Below are 23,885 nucleotides of genomic sequence, written 5' to 3' on the forward strand. Positions count from 1 at the left end.
AAAAGTCACAGGAGACAACAGCAGGATAATTTTCTTGGAAGGCAGACAGTGATAAATATCTACATTAACCCAGGAAAACTGAGTAATAAGCCATCTGCTATAAACTTAGAATCAATATGATTTGTACCTTAGGACCTCAAAAACATTCAAGAAGTGGAAGTGAAGATGGATCTATAGAAGTTTGGCTGAAATTCCATTTCAGAAGCTTCAGATTCTTAGATTTTTCTTTCCAACTAGTAAAGCCTAGCAGTGCCTGCTATTCTACCATCTAGATAAAAGACTGAAGATTCATTCTCTAGAGAGGTTTAAAAGTGGCTTTCTAGAACAAAATAATGCCATTTGCAGCAAAATGGATGGAACTAGAGACTCTCATACTAAGTGAAGTAAGTCAGAAAGAGAAAGGCAAATACCATATGATATCACTTACATCTAGAATCTACTATACGGCACAAATGAACCTTTTTACAGAAAAGAAACAAACTCACGGACTTGGAGAACAGACTTGTGGTTGCCAGGGGGGGGAGGGAGTGGGATGGACTGCGAATTTGGGGTTAGTAGATGCAAACCACTGAATTTGGAGTGGATAAGCAATGAGATCCTGCTGTACAACGCAGGGAACTATATCTAGTCATTTGTTATAGAATATGAAGGAGGAGGACACTGTGAGAAAAAGAATATATATATATATTACACATATATATTATTTATATATATATATATATAACTGGGTCACTTTGCTGTACAGTAGAAATAGACAGAACAATGTAAATCAACTATAACAGAAAAGATAAAAACCTAAAAATAAATAAAAGTGGCTTTCTAGCCTGGGGGATGCCAGTAACAGAAGAGGGGAAGGTTCCAATGTTGAAAATGAACAGATTAAGCAAACATATTGAGGAAGACCTCCTCCCAGACTTCTTTCCCCAATTTTCACCTTTGAGGTAGGAAATCGAAGGATCTTTCTTTTTTTTTTTTGTCTTTTTGCATTTTTTTTTTGTCTTTTTGCTATTTCTTGGGCCGCTCCCTCGGCATATGGAGGTTCCCAGGCTAGGGGTTGAATCGGAGATGCAGCCACCGGCCTACGCCAGAGCCACAGCAACGCGGGATCCGAGCCGCGTCTGCAACCTACACCACAGCTCAGGGCAACGCCGGATCGTTAACCCACTGAGCGAGGCCAGGAATTGAACCTGTAACCTCATGGTTCCTAGTCAGGTTCATTGCCACTGCACCATGATGGGAACTCCTCATGGCAGATTTGAGAACCCGAAAAAAGAATCTGCAGACTTTAAGACAGATAGAACATGGAAATGATCAAATCTGAGGAACCTCAAAAATAAAAAAAAATTGAAGAAAAGTGAACAGAGACTAAGGGAGCTCTGGGGCACCATCAGGCAGACCAACATATGCACCGTGAGAGTCTCAGGAGAAATGAGGACTGAAAACTTCCCAAATTTGATGAAAGACATGAATATAAATACCAAAGAAATGTGACAAACTCAAAAGAGACCCACACAAACTTTTTTTTTCTCTTTTTCTCTTTTGTTTTTTTTAGGACTGCATCTGCTGCATATGGAAGTTTCCAAGCTAGGGGTTGAATCTGACCCACAGTCACACCAGATCGAAGCTGCATCTGTGACCAATGCCACCGTTCACTGGATCCTTAACCCATTGAGCAAGGCCAGGGTTCAAACCCACATCCTCATGGATGCTAGTCAAGTTCTCAACCTGTTGAGTCACAGCAGGAACTCCCAGACACATTTTACAATCAAACTGACAAAGGGAGAGGGAGCTCTCTTGGGTTCTCTTATTGGGTTAAGGATCCAATATTGTCACTGCAGTGGCTTGGGTCATTGCTGTGGCTGGGGTTTAATCCCTGGACCAGGAACTTCCACATGCCATGTGTACAGCCAAAACAAAACAAAAGAGAAAACCTTGAAAGCAACAAGAGGAAAATGACTCATCACATGCAAGAGACCCTCAATAAGACAGACATCTCATCAGAAACTTTGGAGGTAAGAAGACAGTGGGCCAATACATTGGTTAAAATGCTAAAAGGAAGACCTGTCAGCCAAGAATCCTCTATCTGGCAAAACTGTCCTTCAAATGAGAGGAACAAATTAAGACACTGCCAGAGATTAAAAGCTGAGGGAGTACATTACCACTAGACCTCCCCTGCAAGAAATGCTCAAGGGAGTCCTACAAGATGAAATCGAAGGACACAGACAGTAACTCAAAGCCACACAGAAAAATAAAGATCTCAGAGTTCCCTGATGGCTCAGCAATTTAAAGATCTGGTATCGTCACTGCTGTGGCTTAGGTCATTGCTGTGGCACAGGTTTGACCCCTGCCTGGCCTAGAAACTTCTGCATCCCTCGGGCACAGTCAAAAAAGAAAAGCAAGGAAAAATAAAGATCTTTAAAAAGGTTAATACATAGATAATTATAAAAGCTAGCATTATTGTAATAGTGATTTATAACTGTATTTTTTGTTTCCTTCATGAATTAAGAGACTATTACATGTACAGAAAAGAGACAATCGCTAGTCTAAAAGCTAGAATTACTATAAAGTTGGTTTATAACTCCAAATCCTATTTTCACATAATTTAAGAGGCTGATACATTTTAAAATGTACTTAAAATGATTTTATTTAAAATTATTAATTTATGCTTTCAGGTACACAGTGTACAAAAGTGTAACTTTGTGACAACAACCAAAAGGAGTAAGGACAGAACCATAAAAGAGCAGTTTGGATATGTTATTGAAGTTAAGCTAGTATAAATTCAAGTCAGGGTGTTATAACTATAGGATATTAAATATAATATCTTCCTCACAAAGGAAGCTGCTGTAGAATATAAGCAAAAGGAAATGAGAAAGGAATTTAAACATTTCATTACAAAAACACAACTAAACACAAAAGAAAAATAAGACTTCTAATATCCCATGCACAATGGACAGAACAACCAGACAGAGATAAAGTAAGGAAATAAGTATTTAAACAACACAATAGAGAGCAACTTAATTTAATAGACATATACAGAACACTCTGCCTGACAACAGCATACACATTCTTCTCAATTGCACATAGAATATTTTTCAAAACACCATGCTTAGGCCACAATTAAGTCTCAAGAGATCTATAAAGATAGATATACCAAGTACCTTCCCTGTCCACAAAGGGATAAAGTCAAAAATTAACAACAGAAAGAAAACTGGAAAAAATTATGCAAATTAAACAATACACTTTTAAATGACCAATGGATCAAAGAATAAATCACAAGGAAAATTAGAAAATACTTAAAAGACAAATGAAAACACAGCATCCCAAAACTCATGCAATGCAGTGAAAGTAGAACTAAAGGAGGGATTTACAGCTATAAACATTTACATTAAAAAATAAGAAAGGGAGTTCCTGCTGTGGCACAGTGGATTAAGAATCTGACTGAAGCAGCTTGGGTTGCTGCAGAGGCACAGGTTCAATCCCCAGTGCCATGCAGTGGTTAAAGGATCTGGCATTGCCATGACTGCAGGGTAGGTCACATCTATGGCTCAGATTCGATCCCTGGCCTGGGAACTTCCATATGCCATAGGTGCAGCTGAAAAAGCAGGCTGGGGGGCAGGGAATAAAGAAAGATTTCAAATCGATAACCTAACTTTATAACTTAAGGAACAAGAAAAAGAAGAGCAAATTAACCCAAAGCTAACAGAACAAAGGAAGTAAGAGTAGAATAGAGAGAAATAAAATAGGGACCAGAAAAAAAATACAGAAAAATCAATGAAACCAGAAGCTGTCAGTTTGAAATGATCAAAAAATTGACAAACATTTAACTGGATTCTTTTTTTAAAAAAAGACAGGAGTTCCCGTAGTGGCATAGCAGAAACGAATCTGAATAGGAACCATGAGGCTGCAGGTTCAATCCCTGGCCTCGATTAGTAGGTTAAGGATCTGGCGTTGTCATGAGCTGTGGTGTAGGTCGCAGACGCAGCTCCAATCCTACATTGCTGTGGCTGCGGTGTAGGCCAGCAGCTGTAGCTCCGATTGGACCCCTAGCCTGGGAAACTCCATATGCTGGGGGTGCGGCCCTAAACAAAGCAAAAAATGAAAAATAAAAAAGAAGACGACTCAACTAAAATCAGAAATGAAAGTGGGCACATTATTACTGACTCTACAAAAGGTAAAAGGATTATAAGAGAGTACTATGAACAACAAATTGGATAATCTGGATGAAATGGACAAATTCCTAGAAACACAAAATATACCAAGACTAAATCACAAAGAAACAAAATCTGAACAGACCTATAAATAGTAAGGAGATCGGTGCTCAAAAATCTCCCAACAAGAAAAACCCTGGATCTGATGGCTTCCCCGGTGAATTCTACCAAACATTTAAAGAAGAACTAATACCAATTCTTATCAAACTTTTCAAAAAAAAACTGAAGAGAGAACACTTCCTAACTTATTCTATGAAGCCACAGTTACTCTGATACCAAAGACATCATAAGAAAGGAATACTAAAGACTAATATTCCTTATGAATATCCTCAACAAAAAAATAGCAAACAGGAGTTTCTAATGAGGCACAATGGGTTAAGAGGCCGACATGGGAGTCTCCAGTCACTGTGGAAGCGTGGATTTGATCCTTGGCCTGTGCAGTGAATTAAGGATCCAGCATTGCCAATAGGTCACAGCTGAAGCTCGGATTCAATCTTTGGCCAGGGAATTTCCGTGTGCTGCAGGGGCAACCAAAAAAGGAAAACACACACACACACACACACACACACACACACACACACACACAAAACCAGCAAACAGAATTCAGCAGCACAGTTACAGAAGACGCTCAGATCCTACGTTGCTGTAGCTGTTGGTAGGCCAGCAGCTATAGCTCCAATTCGACCCCTAGCCTGGGAACTTCCATATGCCATGGGTGCGGCCCTAAAAAGCAAGAAAAAAAAAAAAAAAAGAATTCAGCAGCATGTTAAAAGTATAATACACCATGATGAACTGGGATGCAAGGATTCCACTGGATTCCTAGAATGCAAAGATGATTCAACATACATAAATCAATCAAATACACATTACCAGAATGAAGGGAAAAATCCACATATCATCTCAATGTAAAAAAAGCATTTGAAAAAATTCAATACACTTTCATGATAAAAACACTAAGCAAACTAGGAAAAGAAGGAAACTTCCTCACACAATAAAGATCGTATATGAAAACCCCATAGCAAACATCATGCTCAATGGTGAAAGAATGAAATCTTTCCTCTAAAATCAGAAATATGGCAAGGATGTCCAGTTTTACAACTTTTATTCAGTATAGAAGCTCTAGCCAGAGCAATTAGGCAAGGAAAAAAAAAAGGAAAAGACATCCAAATTCAAAAGGAAGAAGTAAAATTATCTGTTTGCAGATGATACGATTTTTTTTTTTTTGGTATTTTTAGGGCCGCACCCAAGGCATATGGAGATTCCCAAGCTAGAGGTCAAATTGGAGCTGCAGCTGCCAGCCTACACCACAGCCACAGCAATGCCAGATCCAGGCCACATCTGTGACCTACACCACAGCTCATGGAAACGCCAGATCCTTAACCCACTAAGAGAGGCCAGGAATTAAACCTGCAACCTCATGCTTCCTAATCGGATTTGTTTCCTCTGTGCCACTGTGGGAACTCCGATATGAACTTGTATGTAAAAATCTCTCTAAAGATTCTATGCACACCAAAAAATAAAAACAAAAGCTGTTAGAGCCAAAAAGTGAATTCAGCAAAGTTGCAGAATTTATAAAGTCAATACACAAAAGTCAGTTGTATATTCTATATAGTGACGATGAACAATCTGAAAAGGAAATCACCAGAGTGATTCCATTTATAATAGCATCAAAAGGAATTAAGTATGTAGAATTGACTTAAGCAAGGAGGTGAACATGACAATGAAAACCATGAAACATTGTTTAGGAGTTCCCTGGTGGCTCAGTGAATTAAAGATCTGGCCTTGTCACTACTGTGGCTTGGGTTACTTCCATGGCACAGGTTCAATTCCTGGCCTGGGAATTTCTGTGTGCTTCAAGCATGGCCAAAAAGAAAAAAAAAATTAAATGTCAGTACTGCCCAAAGTGATCTACAAATTCTATGCAATCCCTATCAAATATTTCTTATAGAAATAGAAAAACCCATCCTAAAAGTCCTATGGAATCTCAAAGGATCCTTAAAAAAGAAGATCAAAATAGAGGACTCATGCTTCCTGACGTCAAGGCCTACTTCTACAAAGCTACAGTAATCAAAACCATGTGGCACACATAAAGATGGACATAAAGGCCAATGGAATACAACAGAGATCCCAGAAATAAACCTTTACATATATGGTCAAAAGACATTTGATAAGGGTGCCAAAACTATTTAATGGGGAAAGGACAGGCTTTTCAACAAACGAGGCTGGGAAAACTACATCTCCACATGCAAACAAGTGAAGTTGGACACACCTAACACCACATACAAAAATAAACTCAAATAGATCCAAGACCTAACCTAAGACTCCCTACCTGTATGGTAGGGAGTTCTGGTTGTGGTACAGCAGAAATGAATCCAACCTGGCCTCACCCAGTGGATTGGGGATCTGGCAATGCCGTGAGCTGTGGTGTAGGTCACAGACACAGCTCGGATCCCACAAACAATAAAACTCTCAGAAGAAAATACAGGACAAAAGGTTCAAAACATTGGATTTTGCAAAGATGTCTTGACTATGACATCAAGGGCACGGGTAACAAAAGAAAAAATAGATAAATTGGACTTTTTGAAAATTAGAGAAAAAAAGTTTCCACATCAAACGACTATATCAACAGAGTAAAAAGGTAACCCAAACAATGGGGGAAAATATTTGCAAGTCATATATCTGATACAGGATTAATATCCAGAATATACAGAGAATCCCTAAAACTCAACAACAAAATACAACCCAACTCAAAAATGGGCAAAAGACTTGAATAGACATTTCTCCAAAGAAGACATACAAATGGCAAATAAGTACATCAATACACCCAACATACTGAGCAATCATTAGGGACATACAAAACAAAACTAAAATGAGAAGCCACTCCACAGCAACTAGGATGACTACTATCAAAGGATCCAGTGTTGCCGTGAGCTGTGGTGCAGGTCAGCAGCTATAGATCTGATTCGACCCCTAGCCTGGGAACTTCCATATGCTGCATGTGTGGCAAAAAAAAAAAAAAAGAAAAAGAAAACTGTATGGTAGTTCCTCAAAAAATTAAAAATAGAATTACCATATGATCCAGCAATTCTACTTCTGGGTATATACCCAAAAGAGCTGAACGTAGGAACTCAGAGATACTTATACACCCATTTTCATAATAGCATGATTCAGAATAGCTAAAACTTGAAAAAAAAACAGTGTGCATCAATGGACAAATGGATAAGCAAAGTGTGATATATACATACAATAAAATATTATTCAGTCTTAAAAAGCAATATACTACAATGTGAATAAACCTTGAAGACATTATGCTAGATAAAATAAGTTGGTCCCAAAAAGACTAAGAGCGTATGATTCCACTTTATGTGCGTTACTTAGAGCAGTAGAAATCATAGACAGAAAGTAGAATGGTGGTTGGTGGGGGCTGGGGAAGGGAAAAATGGGGAGTTAATATTTGAGGGGTATAGAGGTTCGGTTTTACAAGATGAAAAAAGTTCTGGAGATGGATGGCAATGATAGTTGCACAGAATTATCAATGTATTGGAGTTCCCGTCGTGATGCACTGGAAACAAATCCGACTAGGAATGATGAGGTTTCGGGTTCGGTCCCTGGTCTCGATCAGTGGGTTAAGGATCTGGCATTGCTATGAGCTATGGTGTAGGTCGCAGACACGGCTCAGATCTGGTGTGGCTGTGGCTGTGATGTAGGCCCGAGGCTACAGCTCTGATTAGACCCCTAGTCTGGGAATCTCCATATGCCTCGGGTGGGACCTAAAAGGACAAAAAGACAAAAAAAAAAAAAGAATTATGAATGTACTTAATACCAAACTGTACACTTCTATATGGTTAAGATGGTACGTTTTATACTGTATATATTTTACCACAAGTAAAATTTGAAAAAAATTACCTCACAAATTACACATTAATTCCAAAATGAAGAGGTATTTTTACAATGAAGAAATATGGTGGACACCATCATAACTAGGTGCTCAGGGAGTTCCTGTAGTGGCGCAGCGGAAACAAATCCGACTAGGAACCATGAGACTGCAGGTTCAATCCCTGGCCTTGCTCAACGGGTTAAAGATCCAGTGTTGCTGTGAGCTGTGGTGTAGGTCACAGACACGCCTTGGATCTGGCATCCCTGGGGCTGTGGTGTAGGCAGGCAGCTCCAATTCAGCCTGTAGCCCGGGAACCTCCAAATGCTGAGAGTGCAACCCTAAAAAGCAAAACAAAAAACAAAAAAAAAACACCTACGTGTTCAAACTAAACATCACAAATAATAGGACAGATAGATATTAGTTGGTTCCTGGTGCGATGCATTTAGAAGTACAGAATAATGGAGCTCTCGTTGTGGCTCAGCAAGCTAAGAACCTGACATAAAGTCTATGAGGATGCAGGTTCGATTCCTTGGCCTCAGTCAGTGGGTTAAGGATGCTCAGGGTTAAGGATCCGGCATTGCTGTAGCTGCAGTATAGGTCACAGATGTGGCTCAGATCCAGTGTTGCTATGGCTGTCTGTGGTGTAGGCCAGTAGCTGTAGCTCCAGTTTGACCCCTAGCTCAGGAACTTCCAAATGCCACAGATGTGGCAGTAGAAAGAAAAAAAGAAGTATAGAATACTGTGTATGTAGGATTTTTGACAAAAATGGTTAACTTCCATCTAATAATGATGAAATCATGAAACAAACCCAGATTGTAGGAAACTTCACAAGACAACTGACCTATACCCTTTAAAAATGTCAAAGAAAGATAAATGCTATGAAAGACGAAAAAGAACAGGGTGACTCTGGAGTTCCCACTGTGGCACAATGGGATTGGTGGTATCTTGGGAGCACTGGGACACAGGTTCAATCTCCAGCCTAGCACAGTGGGTTAAGGATCCACCTTAGGTCGCAACTGCAGCTTGGATCTGATCCCTGGCCTGGGAACTCCATATGCCACGGGGAGGCCAAAAAAGAAAAAAAGAAAAACAAACAAACAAACAGGGTGACTCTTCTATATTAAAGACACAAAATACACTTGAGAACCAAGTGTAATAAATGATTCTTTACTGGATCATTAATTAAAACATATGCAATTATAAAGGACATTATTAGGACAAGTGTAAAAGCTTAAAATGGACTATATATTTAGATTTTATGTTATTGTTAAATTTGGGAGACCTATAATGGTAAGTAGTTAAACAGGAGAAATCCTAGTTCTTAGGAGAAACATGTAAAAAATATCTAGGGATCTATAACTTACTCTGAAATGACTCACAAAACAATATATGTGAGAGAGACTAAAGCAAGTGTGGCAAAATGTTAAAAAAAAAAATGTGGTGAATCTAAGTCAAGGGTACAGTAGTATTTATTTCACTATTTTTTGTAGTTGCCGTGAGCTGTGGTGTAGGTAGCAGACGCTGCTTGGATCCCTAGTTGCTCTGGCTGTGGTACAGGCCAGTGGCTATAGCTCCAATTTGACCCATAGCCTGGGAATGTTCATATGCCATGGGTGTGGTCCTAAAAATACAAAATAATAATAATAATAATAAAATTGTTGAACTACATGAATGTATTATTTATATATTAGAAACCAAAAATTTTAAATAATTTTAATTTAAAAAGCTTTACCCAATTAGTTCCATGCCACTCTGATACCTTGTCTTGTATCTGCCTGAGCATTTAAACAGACAACTGGCATGTCATTCACTTATTAATATGGGTTACTGTAAAACTGAAGCTGTCACTCCTCAGTGAAGCTGGGCAAGTTATTATCTCTTCCAGTTGTTTTAAATCTACCACGCCAACACCTTACAATGCTGTGTAAACACTAGGATTTTGTAAGCTGAGTGTTTCATAGGAATTTATTTATTTTTTGCTTTTTACGAACACACCTGTGGGACATGGAAGTTCCCAGGCTAGGGGTCAAATTGGAGCTATAGCCACTGGCCTACCGCAACTCGGGATCCAAACAGTGTCTGCCACCTACACCACAGCTCACAGCAACGCTGGATCCCAGACCCACTTATCGAGGCCAGGGATCAAACATGCATTCTCACGGATACTAGTCAGATTCTTTTGCACTGCGCCACAGCAGGAACTCCTTCATAGGAATTTAAATGAATATCTGAGTTATAAAACTATGAGACCCGAATCGTGTTTATTTCAAATAGTAGTTCCTTGAAACATTTAGAGGACTTTCAGTGAAAAGCCAGAACTCAAAAATCTCTGGGATTATGAATCAATTCCTCCTCATAACCTTATTTAATAGAACAGCATTTAGAAAAAGCTGCGGCACAGCAGAAATGAACCCAACTAGTATCCACCATCGCCATGAACTGTGATGTAGGTCACAGATGCAACTCAGATTTGGCATCGCTGTGGCATAAGCCAGCAGCTACAGCTCTGATTCAACTCCTAGTCTGGCAACTTCCATATGCCACAGGTACAACCCTAAAAAGAAAAAACTGAAGCCATGATTCAGGTGTGTCAGCTACCTTCCAAAGAGTATCAAGGAAAAGAACAATTTCTTCCTTGAAGAAATATCGATTTGCTTCATTTGTTTTTTCACCCCAAGTCTTCCAGATGTGTTAGGCATTACATTTTACATTACCTGGCAGAGGTGTGGAGCTGGAGAAATTTAGAAGTTAATGCAGAAATTCCTAATCCTTTTGGAGTTCCAACACCTTCTAGGCTTAGGGAGACAGTTTTAAGTTGAAAATAATGAAGGACTGTCAAAAATTAGTCGCACCATGATGCATTAGGTCAGATGATGAACTGCCTACAGCTTGACGTTTTCAGGAAAAAAAAATTTTTTTTTTTGAACAGCCACATCTGCAGTATATGGAAGTTCCTAGGCCAGGGGTCAAATCAGAGCTGAAGCTGTGGTCTACGCCACAACTCCAGATCTGAGCCTGATCTGTGACCTCTACCTGGCAGCTTGCGACAACGCTGGATCCTTAACCTACTGAGTGAAGCCAGGGATCAAATCTGTATCCTCACAGAGACGATGTCAGGTCCTTAACCTGCAGAGCCACAATAGGAACTCCAAAATATTCTTATGCTAAGTGTAAAGCTGGACTAGAAAATTCCTAAAGTACATTCTAATACTAAAAGTTCTATTCAGTTCTTGGATTTTTTACAAGATGGAAGCAAGGGGAAATTAAATAGCTTGCCTTGCCAGGCCCAGGAATACCAGTAAACACTGAAGCACAAAACACAAACAACCCAACTATCTATCCCCTTGGTGCCATTACTTCCAGTAAACTTAAAAACTAATCAAGCTCCAGCCAGTCGTAGCTCAGTGGAAATGAATCTGACCAGGAACCATGAGGTTGCAGGTTTGATCCCTAGCCTCATTCAGTGGATTAAGGATCCGATGTTGCCGTGACCTGCGTGTAGCTTACAGACTCGGCTGGAATCCCGCGTTGCTGTGGCTCTGGCGTAGGCTGGTGGCTACAGCTCCAATTAGACCCCTAGCCTGGGAACCTCCATATGCCACAAGTGCAGCCCTAAAAAGCAAAAAAAAAAAACAAACAAACACTAATCAAGCTCTTATCAACCTACTATTCAATCAACTTGGCATGGGTAAAAATACATACATATATATGTATGCCAATTTATATGACTTAAGGACAGATTTGAACGCTGTCTAGAAAAACAGGGTAATTTTTTAGAAACTTGATTAGTGAGTGTACCCTATCATAGGAGAAAGCCAAAGATTCATAACTGAAACCTTACACTTCCTGAAAAAAATTCTCTAAAACTGAGTCTGGGACTTTCTTGGTGGCCTAGCAGTTAAGGATTTGACCTTGTCACTGCTATGGTGCAGGTTTGATCCCTGGCCCAGGAACTTCCACATGCTCCAGGAACAGCCAAAAAAATAAAAAATTAAAATAAAACTGAGTGTGCTTTTTAAACTTAACTCCATGAATTCAATCAGAATTTTCAAACTCTGTGGAGTTCCCGTCGTGGTGCAGTGGTTAACAAATCCGACTAGGAACCATGAGGCTGCGGGTTCGATCCCTGGCCTCGCTCAGTGGATTAAGGATCCAGCATTGCAGTGAGTTGTGGTGTAGGTCACAGACAAGCCTTGGATCCCGCATTGCTGTGGCTCTGGCAGAGGCCAGCGGCTACAGCTCCGATTAGAACCCTAACCTGGGAACCTCCATATGCTTCAGGAGCGGCCCTAGAAAAGACAAAAAAAAAAGACTTTTTAAACTCTGTTATCATTTCCAAAAGTAGAAATAAATTTTTTTTTTTTTGGTCTTTTTTGCAACTCGGGATCCTTAACCCACTGAGCGAGGTCAGGGACTGAACCCGCAACCACTGAGCCACGACAGGAACTCCAAAAGTAGAAATAATTTATACAAGCTTAAGCTGTCTGGGATGACCACTTTGTAACTAGTACTACCATGCAAGTTAGTTCTTGATGTCATGTAATGACAAACATTACTGTGGTTCCTTATATAAAGGAGGGTGAGTGCAGCAGGCTGAAAGGATGGAGTGAGCCTAAGTCTCAACATCATTGGAAGACTGAACCAATTGGGACCTCCAACCACTGGGTAAGGCACTAAAATCCCTTGTTGAAGCCTTTTTTCACTTCCTTAAAAATCCAGAGACAGAGACTAAATGTCTTTATGAGAACTTGACTAAATAACAAATTGGTAAGAGAATCGTATCATTAGAGCATACATAGTAAGACTGACTTGTTGAACTCCTAAGAACATATGCCCTATCAATCAGCTTTATATTCTTTATGTTAAGTGAAATGGTCTTAGGGCACTATTTGTCATAGTTTCCTCTATTTAATACCATCTTCACATAGTCCATTAAATCTAAATAAAGTAGTGAATATTGGAGTTCCCGTCGTGGCGCAGTAGTTAAAGAATCCGACTAGGAACCAGGGGGTTGCGGGTTCAATCCCTGGCCTCGCTCAGTAGGTTAAGGATCTGGCGTTGCTGTGGCTGTGGTGTAGGCCGGCAGCTACAGTTCCAATTAGACCCCTAGTATGGGAACCTCCATATGCCGCGGGAGCGGCCCAAGAAATGGCAAAAATAAATAAATAAGTAAAAAGTAGTGAATAAATAGTCACTGATTTTTTTTTTTTTTTTTTGCTTTTTAGGGTCACACCTGCGGCATATGGAAGTTCCCTGGCTAGGAGTCAAATTGGAGCTGAAGCTGCCAGTCTATGCCACAGCCACAGGAATGTGGGATCCGAGCTGCATCTGCAACCTATGGCACAGCTCATGGCAATGCCAGATTGTTAACCCCCTGTGAGGCCAGGGATTGAACCTGCTTCCTTATGGATACTAGTCAGGTTCATAACCTGCTGAGCCACAAGAGGAACTTCCATACTCACTAAATTTAAACATCAGTGAAACAAACAAAAACTAGTTCAGCAATAATCTGTTGAAGTGGAAGATCAGTGAAGACTTCCTTTAAAAATGTTACCCACCTCAACAGCTGAAGAAAATTTCTTTGGCAAATGAGTCCTTGGTATTCATTTACTCCTTCATAATCTTATTGTTTTAAGAGCTTGGAAAGCTGCTTGATGCACATCTCCTACTATTATTCATCTTTAAGAACATGTTAGATAATGATACAAAGACTTTTTTTTCTGAATTGTAAAAAAAGCCTCTTCCAATTAGAAATACTAAATTCCAATAATTTTTCCTTTTCTTCTTTCTTCAACCAAGACTTAGGATATTAGCTTTCCCAAAAAAAACTTTTTTTTTTTTTCATTTTTTTTTTAAGAAAAGAAAAGGACCATCCTCAGACCTGTTAAACCAGTCTGTGTGACAGGTAAAAATTTTCCTAGTCATTGACTGAAACAGAAATAGAATGTTATATAGTGATCTACAGCTGAACATGTCCACAGCACTTTAAAGAGGCAAGGATCAGATGAGAGAGTTCTAAGGCTGGCTTTCACAATGCCAGTTTGGTGGGGGTTTTTTGTCTTTTTATTTTATTTTTTAGGGCCGCACCTGCAGCATATGAAGGTTCCCAGGCTAGGGGTCGAATCAGAGCTGTCGCTGCTGGCCTACACCACAGCCACAGCCACACTGGATCCTTAACCCACTGAGTGAGGCCAGGGATGGAACCTGCATCCTCATGGATGCTAGTCAGATTCGTTTCCGCTGAGCCACGACAGGAACTCCCACACCGCCAGTTCTTTGACATAACCTAGTCACTATTTGAAGTACAAGATCATTAAGCCAAATGTCACCATTTTTCAACATTTCCTCCCACTTTCAAAACAGTTTGATCTTATGCTAGATACATTTCTATTCTGCACTGGTAATTCAAAACAAAACTTCTGCAATATAGGTCTACTCAGGCAACTTCACAAATTAATACTTTGCTTTTGACATCTTTTGCATGTCGTTTTACAATGTTTGTTAATTATTCTTGGATTTATAACTGTCCTCCTGTTATTAGAAATGAGGAAACTGAGACAAGAGACCTGGGAAGAGAGTTGCTACTTGGTAGCAAGTGGGCATCTACCTGGACAGTGCAGCTGCTGTCCCGCTCTATTAGGCCACAGTGCTTTTCTTTAAAATGCCTATCAAATAGGGAGTACAGAAAGTCTTTTCCTCAGAGACACCCAAGGCATCCCACCAAAAAGTAAGAGATAAGCCAGGATTTCCTACCCCGCCTGGGAAGAAGAAACCATGTCACCAAAGTAAGCATGTTTCGCAATCCTCACTGTGGGCTGGGGGCCAAAAAATGAATGAAAAGAGAGTCAAGGAGGACCAACTTTCCGAGGCTGAAGACCGGGTTATTAGGTTTATTCCACAACTGGGAAATTACTGAAACACTGTTTAAAGAGAAATGGAATGAGGAATTCCTAAGGTCTTTTGATTTCAGTCTTAAACCCCAAAACAAAAACACATGAAATTAAAGTAGTTCTGCGACCTGAGCAGCTTTTATGTGTTTATTCTTATTTGCTTCCAATAAAACTCACAAGGCCTACTAGGAGTCCTTGGTATTTAGAGCCGATTCCAAGGGTCCACTTTCCCTCGTCCAAACCCAAAGACAATGCTGGTGCTGACCCAGGCAGGACCTTCAGGCACTTTTCCCTCTGAAATCATTAGCCCCACATCACCTTGCGACGTCCTATCTCCAATAGCTCCCCTGATCAGTATGGCAAGCGTGAAGGAGAGAGAAAAGAGCAGGCATGTACTTTTACTATGTCCCTCACAGGAAACATAATAAAACCCTGGGAGCAGGAACTGGCAAGGGACAACTGGCCCTGGCTCTCAGCGCGATACAAAGACAGCGAGAGCAACAGAAGCCCGGGTCTCTGCACCCTACACTCACCAAGAGAGGCAGACTTTGAGTGCAGCTGGACCCAGCCCTCAACAACCCCCTCCCACGTGGGTCTTCTCCCTCTCCCGAGCGCAGGGTCGCACTGGAGAGAGGGGTCTGGAAGGGATCAGACCATGCTGGGTCTGGGGCGGGAGGATGGGGGACCAGGTCCCGGCGGACACACCAACCCCTTCCTAGAGGCCCTGGGCTGGACGCCTCCCAGTTCCGGGGCCTGAGCTCCCACGCCCGGAGACTCCAGGCCCCTCCACGTCTCCCGAGAGGGAACTTAAGGCCCCAGAGCTGCGGGGAGGGCTGGGCTGCCCAGGCACCGGGTCCGGACGGGATGGTCCCCCGGCCGCGTGCGGCCAAAGATGGGAGGCGGCCCTCCGCTGCCGCCGCCTCTCCTGGGGCCCCAGCCTCTCCCAGGCCCTAAACGCAGGTTCCGGAGGCGACCCTCCCCTCACCTCAAGGCGGCGGCGTCCGCGGTCCGGCGGTCCCGGAGCCCCTGCGCGGAGGTAGTACTGGGCGGGAGGAGACGCCCGCAGCTCAGGCGATGGCTGACAGGCTTTCAGCACCGGGCCGGCCAGGCACACGGGGAGGGGCGGGGCCTCGCGGCGACGGCCCCGCCCCGTCCCGCCTCTGCTCCCACCTCAGGCGGCGAGCCCCATGAGGTGACTACGTCCGGGGTTACTCAAGGCCATTCACCTCCAACCCCGCTCCCCGCCGCGGCGCAGTCTGGCCGGCCTGGAGGAGAGGCGCGGGGCCCCGGGCGACAGCCAATGGGAGGGCGGCGCGGGGCGGGGCGACGTGAGGCGATGCGGATGGTCCGAGTGGCGCTCTGCCATTCGGGGCCGAGCGGCTAGAGGGCGGGCGGGTCCCGGGCGACCGCGGGCTCTTTCTCCGGGGACGGTGCAGGGCCCGCAGCTCCCCCTCTCGGCGGCCAGAGGAATGGGGTATGGTCCCACGCGCGTCTACTATCCGGGAGAAGGGGGCCGGGGCCCTCCGGCTCGCAGCGCGAGAAGGGAGCCCAGAACCGAGCGGGACTGAGTGGGGTGGATGGTGAGCGGGCCCCGTGAGGACCTGGCGGTGTTCAATCCCAACGCCCCGAAGAAGTGGGCATTGCATCCATGAATTGCCCAGGACCACACAGGTTGGTTTCCAAGTTAGTGCAGGCAAACTAACCCCTGTTCTGGGCCAACATAACCGGCCTCGTCGGGCTGGCCCACCCCCAAGGAGTCTGCGGTGCTGGCTCCTGGAGCACTGAACGGAAGCCTCAATGAGGGAAGCTCAGTAAAGAGGGCACTAAGCCAAAGGACAGGGTTCCCTGCCTGCCCCGAGCCCGGAAAAAGAGAGGGCAGCCTTTGAGAAGTAGCCAACCAATTTCTCTAGTTTTACCAGTTATTTGATAGCAGGTCTTTCGAGGTAGCTGCGTGCTGGAAACTAAGAGTAACTAGAAAGAATCCCAACATATAATACAACTATTGGGAGAGAAAAAAAGGAAAATTGGAGAATAAACTACACTTTAGAAGAATGAGTGAGTTTAACCCCTTCCAACCCTGCCCAGAATACTTTTCTGATCCTTACACAAGCTTGTATTAAAGGCCAAGAGAAGTATAAAGGATGGCAGTTTGGTGGGAAGAAGTTCTGTGCCAGGGGGCAAAAAATGAGTAGGGTAGAGATACACACCTGAGAAGTTCTTGGGCAGAAGTAGAAGTGGGAAAAATGGGAAGATTAGTCAAGACCGAAGACAGAGTTCCTGTTGTGGCTCAGCAGGTCAAGAACCCAACTAGTATCCTTGAGGATGCAGGTTGCATCCCTGAACTCACTCAGTGGGTTAAGGATCCTGTGTTCTGTGGCTGTGGCATAGGCCTTAGCTGCAGCTCTGATGCAACCCCTAGTTCTTTGAACTTCCATATGCCACAGGTGTGGCCCTAAAACGAAAAAAAAAAAATTTTTTTTTTTTTTGCCTTTTCTAGGGCGGCTCCCACGGCATATGGAGGTTCCCAGGCCAGGGGTCCAATTGAAGCTGTAGCCACCGGTGTATGCCACAGCCACAGCAACGTGGGATCCAAGCCGTGTCTGCGACCTACACCACAGCTCATGGCAACGCCAGATCCTTAACCTACTGAGCAAGGCCAGGGATCAAACCTGCAACCTCATGGTTCCTAGTCAGATTCGTTAACCACTGTGCCACGACAGGAACTCCGAAAAAAAAATTTTTCATAAAGGGGCTAGAAACAGAAATTTAGAAAGACGTGAACTTTACAAAGCAGTGACCCATGTTTCATGATAACTGTCTGTCATTAGATGCATCTGTCAGCTGAACAGAGAGGAAAATCAGAATGTAAAGATAACTGAGCACAAACTCATGGTTTAACAAGATGTTTGACTTGACTGATTGAAGGGGGCGGGGGGGGGGGGAGGCCTGTGAAGAAGGAAGCTTTGCCTCTCCCTAATAGTGCTCTATGAAGCTGCATGAAGGAAGTGACTTTGGGAAGAATTAAAAATCTTGAGGTAGCCTGCTTTATTTTTCATCTACCTTTCATAGTTCCTATTACTTATAATAGGTTCTTCCTTAGTGATATTACAGTTTATCAGCCTTAAAAGCACTGCAAAACTGAGGGGTTATGTTCAAAACTATCCTTACATAAAACTTCAGCAAGCCCTTATATGTTCTGCTTTCAATCTCACTGCACATTTGACGTAACTGAGCTTTCTAAAGATCTAGCCAAGGAAAAGCCTAGTAAAAGAGCTAGAGTGAAAGAAAATGAAGGCTGAGTTAGGATACGCCAAGACCACTTACACAGGGTATAATAATCTAATTATTATCATCACATGTAAAGACAGCCGGGCAGAGAATGAGCAGAGAGCTATGTCTTTAAGACAATACACCTGGAATTTCAACTCCTCAGTGTTGTGTTGTTTGGTGCACGCCACAACCTGCCAATTTCTACTACAGGCTCCTGAGAGTGTTCTGGCCACTCAGGTGCATGTCTCTAAGAAGTGGAGGAGGAGAGCTAAAGGGTGGAGAGAACTTACTATACAAGACTAACAGGTGTATGAGAAGAGAGTGGCACCTTTCTAGACGCTGAAACTAGATGGCTGTAATGGGCTGAAATGTGCAGTCCCAACCCCCAGTACCTCAGAATGTGAGTAAATTTGGAGATAGATTCTTTAAAGAGGAAATTAAGTGAAAATGAGGTCATTAGATGGGCCCTGATTCCAAATGACGGGTGTCCTTACAAGAAGAGGAGTTTAGGATACAGACACACGTAGAAGGAAGACCATCTGTGAATCACAATTCATGAAGCACTTCCCAGAATTGTGGCTGCTCTTCTGAAGAAGATGGGCATCTACAAGCCAAAGAGAGATGCCTCAGAAGAAACCAACCCTGCTGACACCTTAATTTTGGATTTGCAGCCTCTAGAACTGTGAAGAAATAAACATGTATTGTTTAAGCCACCCAGTCTGATACTCTATTATGGCAGCCCTAGAAAACTACTACAAGTTCCCAAATAGTAAATGGCTTACAGGTTTTTTAGGAAGGCTTGATATAGGTGAGCCTTTTAGCTACCTTCCAACCTTAAAGATGGTCCCTCACCTACTATGGAGAAAATAAAAGCCTGAGGGCATCTCTGTCTTTTTTTTTTTTTTTCCCTTTAAATCCAGGTCCTCAATTTTTTTTTTTTCAATTTTCCCACTGTACAGCAAGGGGATCAAGTTATCCTTACATGTATACATTACAATTACATTTTTCCCCCACCCCTTGTTCTAGTATCTAGACAAAGTTCTCAATGGTGCATCTCTGTCTTTAAGGTGATCACAATCTATGTTGGGAAGTCAAAACTGAACAGCAAAACAGTGTCAAGATCTTACTCAAGTGATAACCACGTAAATTTCATAAGAGCCATAGATAGAGGTTTAGTTCTCAAAGCTGAGGAAGCCAAGAAACACATAAACAGTACATGTGTCACTGTCCAGTACATTTTGGCACTTCCATTATCAATTCTACTTTGGTTTATGGTAGTGTTTCTCAGAGTATGTTCCACTGACCACCTGAAACAGAATCAGTAGGTGCTTCTTAAAAATACAGATCCCCAGACCCAATGCAGACTTTTTTTTTAAACAGTAAAGTTTCACCCTGAAGTTTAAGATTTATAAAATGTCTCTGTTAAATAGCAATGCCTCCTACACCTGCACTTCCTAGACAGGAAAGTCTATCACATCAGACCAAAGTTGAACCAAGGAAGGAAAGAGAGTGCCTCACTAGAAAATGGACCCAGGAAGAGCACCCAGTCCTGGTGGCTGTCTGGCCATGGCTCCAAGTCCCTTAAGTAGCAAAGTCACTGATGGACCTTTAGGACAGAGGATAGAGGATATACTGGGGTGTTATTTCCCACTGGCCCCCAATATATAACATATACCCTATCTGGCTCCCAGCTCTTGCCATGCTTCTTCTTACATTTGCTTATGCTGGCAAACTCATCCTTCTTCCTTTCTAATTTTCTGCATTTTTCTAGTCCTTGGGAGTCCCACTTTTCTCTAAGGAGATCTCTTTTTACTTCTCCAGCTCTTATTGATTTATCCCTCCTCTGAATTCTTACAGCAATCTGGTCACCACATGATTTGGCATTTTTGTGTGTATGTTGCTTTTAGCTCTCCAGCTAAATTTTAATCCTCTGAAAGACAATGAAAATCTTAGAGAACATTTCTTATAGTTGGGTACTCCCCTTGATAGCTAGAGATGTTAGCAAGGGCTTCACTGGCTAAAATAAAGGCTAGCTCTGTACCTGAGAGGCAACTCCGCTCCTGACGTCTGCTTGTCCGTCTTCACCTTGATTCTGGGAGGCAAAACTTCCAGCAGGATACTTAACCCACGGAGCAAAACTTCGCAGATGTTTCACAGATGGACAGACTTCAAGAAAGTCAGTGCCTTGACCAGAATGGAGGCCCCAGTTGTGAGATAAGAGATAAAGAAGACACAAAGGCCTTATCAGAACACTACGTTCTTTTGCTCTGGTCAACCATTCAGGTTTGTCCAGAGTTAAAAGCCTGAGGGAACTTCACACCATAAAGTCAGAAAATGTCCTCAGGGAGGCCACTTTATAAGCCTGGTCCTGATGATGAAAGTAGGATTACACAACGAAGGACAGTGTTCACACAGTGGAAACATCCCACGATGTTTTCACGTGGGCGCCTGGGTTTTCACAAGGCATTTCAGCTCTCCCGCCCTCCTTACTATCCAATCCCAGGCATTTCCAATCCCTATCTGTACTGACTGTAATTGGCAGTCACAAAAGCTTAGCTGCTGCTTGCACGACACCTCCTCTATCTTTTTTTTTTTTTTAATACCTTTTTAAGTCCTATACACCTTACAAGCAAATACCCTGAGAAAGCCTAAGGTGATCTTTATTTGAAAATGAATAGGGGAGTTGCCGTCGTGGTGCAGTGGTTAACGAATCCGACTAGGAACAATGAAGTTGCGGGTTTGGTCAGTGGGTTAACAATCCAGCGTTGCCGTGAGCTGTGGTATAGGTTGCAGACGCGGCTCGGATCCCGTGTTGCTGTGGCTCTGGTGTAGGCCGGTGGCTACAGCTCCGATTAGACCCCTAGCCTGGGAATCTCCATATGCCGAGGGAGCGGCCGAAGAAATAGCAAAAAGACAAAAAAAAAAAAAAAACCTGAAAAAAAAAAGAAAATGAATAGGGCAATGGACAAGATAACTCATTTCAGTCTTGCCCATCTCTGGGATTCTGACATTTTATATCCTCACCCTCCTGCAAGCCCATGGGAGTGCCCGTGGTGAGTTTCCTCCCAGATCCTGCCTCACCTCTGTAGCCTCTGCAGTGTCTCCATTCATCCCAGGACTGACTCAGCTTTCTCCTGCTACATGTTTTGGCCTCACCCGTCTCTCTCCACTGCTACTATTATATCTGAAACACAGTAAATAATGAAATACAACACTAATCTTTTTTTTTTGTTTGGGTTTTTGTTTTTTTGGTTTGTTTTGTTTTTTGTTTGTTTGTTTGTTTGTTTGCTTTTTAGGGCCAGACCCACAGCATATAAAGGTTCCCAGGCTAGGGATCGAATCAGAGCTGCAGTCCCTGGCCTTTGCCACAGCTATAGCAACTTGGGATCTGAGCTGCATCTGCAACCTACACCACACCTCATGTCAATACCGGATCCTTAACCCACTTAGCGAGGCCAGGGATAGAACCTGCATCCTCTTGGATCCTAGTAGGGTTCATCACTGCTGAGCCACATGGAAACTCCCAACACTAATCATTTTTGTAGCACCTTTACTTTCAAGGAAAACTGAGCCATTCCTCAACTTTCTTTTATCCTTTTCATTTCTTCAGATTTAAAAGGCCCCATATCGGGAGTTCCCTTTGTGGCTCAGCAGTTAATGAACCCAACCAGGATCCACGAGGATGTGGGTTCAATCCCTGGCCTCAATCAGCGGGTTAAGGATCCGGCATTGCTGTGAGCTGTAGTGTCGCTTGCAGATGCAGCTGGGATCCCATGTTGCTGTGGCTGTGGTGTAGGCTGGCAGCTATAGCTCCAATTCAACCCCCAGCATGGGAACTCCCACATGCCCCAGGTGTGGCCCTAAAAAGCAAAAAAAAAATTTTAAATAATAAAAGGTCCCATATCATAACTGGGACCAGAAGATTTCACAGTGCCTCTGTCTTTTTAAATCTCACCTCTGGTTAAGATACTAGACCAGAAGGTAGAAAGCTATTTCCTCAAAATAAGTCTTATTTTTCAGTGGACCTGCTGCACTGATGTGCCCAAATTTCTTTTTTTCCTCTCATTTTTTTTAAATTGAAGTATAGTTGATTTACAATGTTGTGTTGATTTCTGCTGTACAGCAAAGCAATTCAGTTATATATATATATATATATATTCTTTTTCATAGTCTTCTTCCATTATGGTTTATCACAGGATACTGAATATAGTTCTCTGTGCTCTACAGTAGGACTTTGTTGTTTATCCATTCTAAATGTAATAGTTTGCATCTACCAACCCCAAATCCCTAGTCTATACCATTCCCTTCCCCCTCCCCCTTGGCAACCACAAGTCTGTTCTCTATGTCTGTGAGTCCCTTTCTGTATCATACATAGGTTCATCTGAGTCATATTTTAGGTTCCACATATAAGTGATATCATATGGTATTTGTCTTTCTCTTTCTGACTTGCTTCATTTACTTATCTTAGTATGATAACCTCTAGGTCCATCCACGTTGCTGCAAAATGTGCCCAAACTTTTTTTTTTCCTAAGGACACAACCACGGCCTGGATTATGGGAGTTCCGGGGCCAGGAATTGAATCCAAGCCATAGCTGCAGCAACACCAGGTCCTTTAGCCCACTGCACCCGGCCAGAATTAAACCTGCACCTCCTGAGTGACCTGAGCTGCTGCAGTTGGATTTTTAACCCACTGTGCCTCAGTGGGAACTCCTACCCAAACATCTTCATGAAAACAAAAAGGAAGAAAGAAGGATAAAGGAAACCAAAACATGATTGAAAAGAAAATGCAGTTTAAATCACTGAATGAGATGGCCATTTCTACTGACTAGCATAGTTCTGGGGATGAATACAGCAAGCAGACATGAAAAGAACGCAGTTCTTGTGTTGACAAGCTAAGCCAACAGAGCAGCAGGGACACTGCCTCCTCTAAGGGCTACACTGTAAAGAGCTTGAGTTCTTTAATCAAGTAAACCAGGCTTTAAATCCTGTCACGAATTAGCTCTGTGACACGTGAGCAAATGACCCCCTCTCTGAGCCTCAGTTTCCTCATCTACAAAACTGAGACACTACCTTGTAAGTCTGTGTTTTGGATTAAATGTTATAACCAAGAGTTCCCGTCATGGCACCATGGAAACGAATCCGACTAGGAAACATGACATTGCGGGTTTGATCCCTGGCCTCGCTCAGGGGATTAAGGATCCAGCGTTGCTGTGAGCTGTGGTGTAGGTCGCAGAGGCGGCTCGGATCCCGAGTTGCTGTGGCTGTGGCATGTAGGCCAGCAGCTACAGCTCCGATTCGACCCCTAGCCTGGGAACCTCCACATGCCATGCCATGGGTGCAGCCCTGAAAAGCAAAAAAATAAAAAGTTATAACCAAAACGTAAGGTTTCTAACACAAAATTTGGAACAAAGTAGGTACACTGAAAATATTACTTCTCCCTTTCTCTCTGTGCCCCTCTCCATTTCCCACTAGTGTCCAGAACAAGAACAAAATAGCCTATGAATGTTCAGTTGATTTAAGCGTGATTATGTAATTAAATTCAACACCCTACCAATATTCCCAGGGTAACAGAGGGTGTGATCAGGGACCTCGAGCTAATCTGAATCCTTTACCCTTTACTTGGAGGGAGCAAGTAAACAG

The 23,885-nt window shown here is 42.7% G+C and overlaps 1 protein-coding gene across 4 annotated transcripts in view; it reads right to left on the reverse strand.

Annotated features, from left to right (window-relative positions):
• The window catches only part of ACACA (acetyl-CoA carboxylase alpha), a 239,419-nt gene extending 223,325 nt beyond the window's left edge, over positions 1-16,094 (reverse strand). For 3 of the 4 annotated variants that reach the window (XM_047758432.1, XM_047758433.1, XM_047758431.1), the window contains exon 1: positions 15,961-16,092. The gene's annotated coding sequence lies outside the window, so the exon portion shown is untranslated. Of the gene's footprint in view, positions 1-15,960 lie in introns of all 4 variants that reach the window. The other variant, XM_047758434.1, reaches the window with a different exon arrangement.
• Between the last annotated feature and the right edge of the window lie 7,791 nt (positions 16,095-23,885).

Source organism: Phacochoerus africanus, chromosome 14 (assembly GCF_016906955.1).
Source record: "Phacochoerus africanus isolate WHEZ1 chromosome 14, ROS_Pafr_v1, whole genome shotgun sequence".
NCBI lineage: Eukaryota > Metazoa > Chordata > Mammalia > Artiodactyla > Suidae > Phacochoerus > Phacochoerus africanus.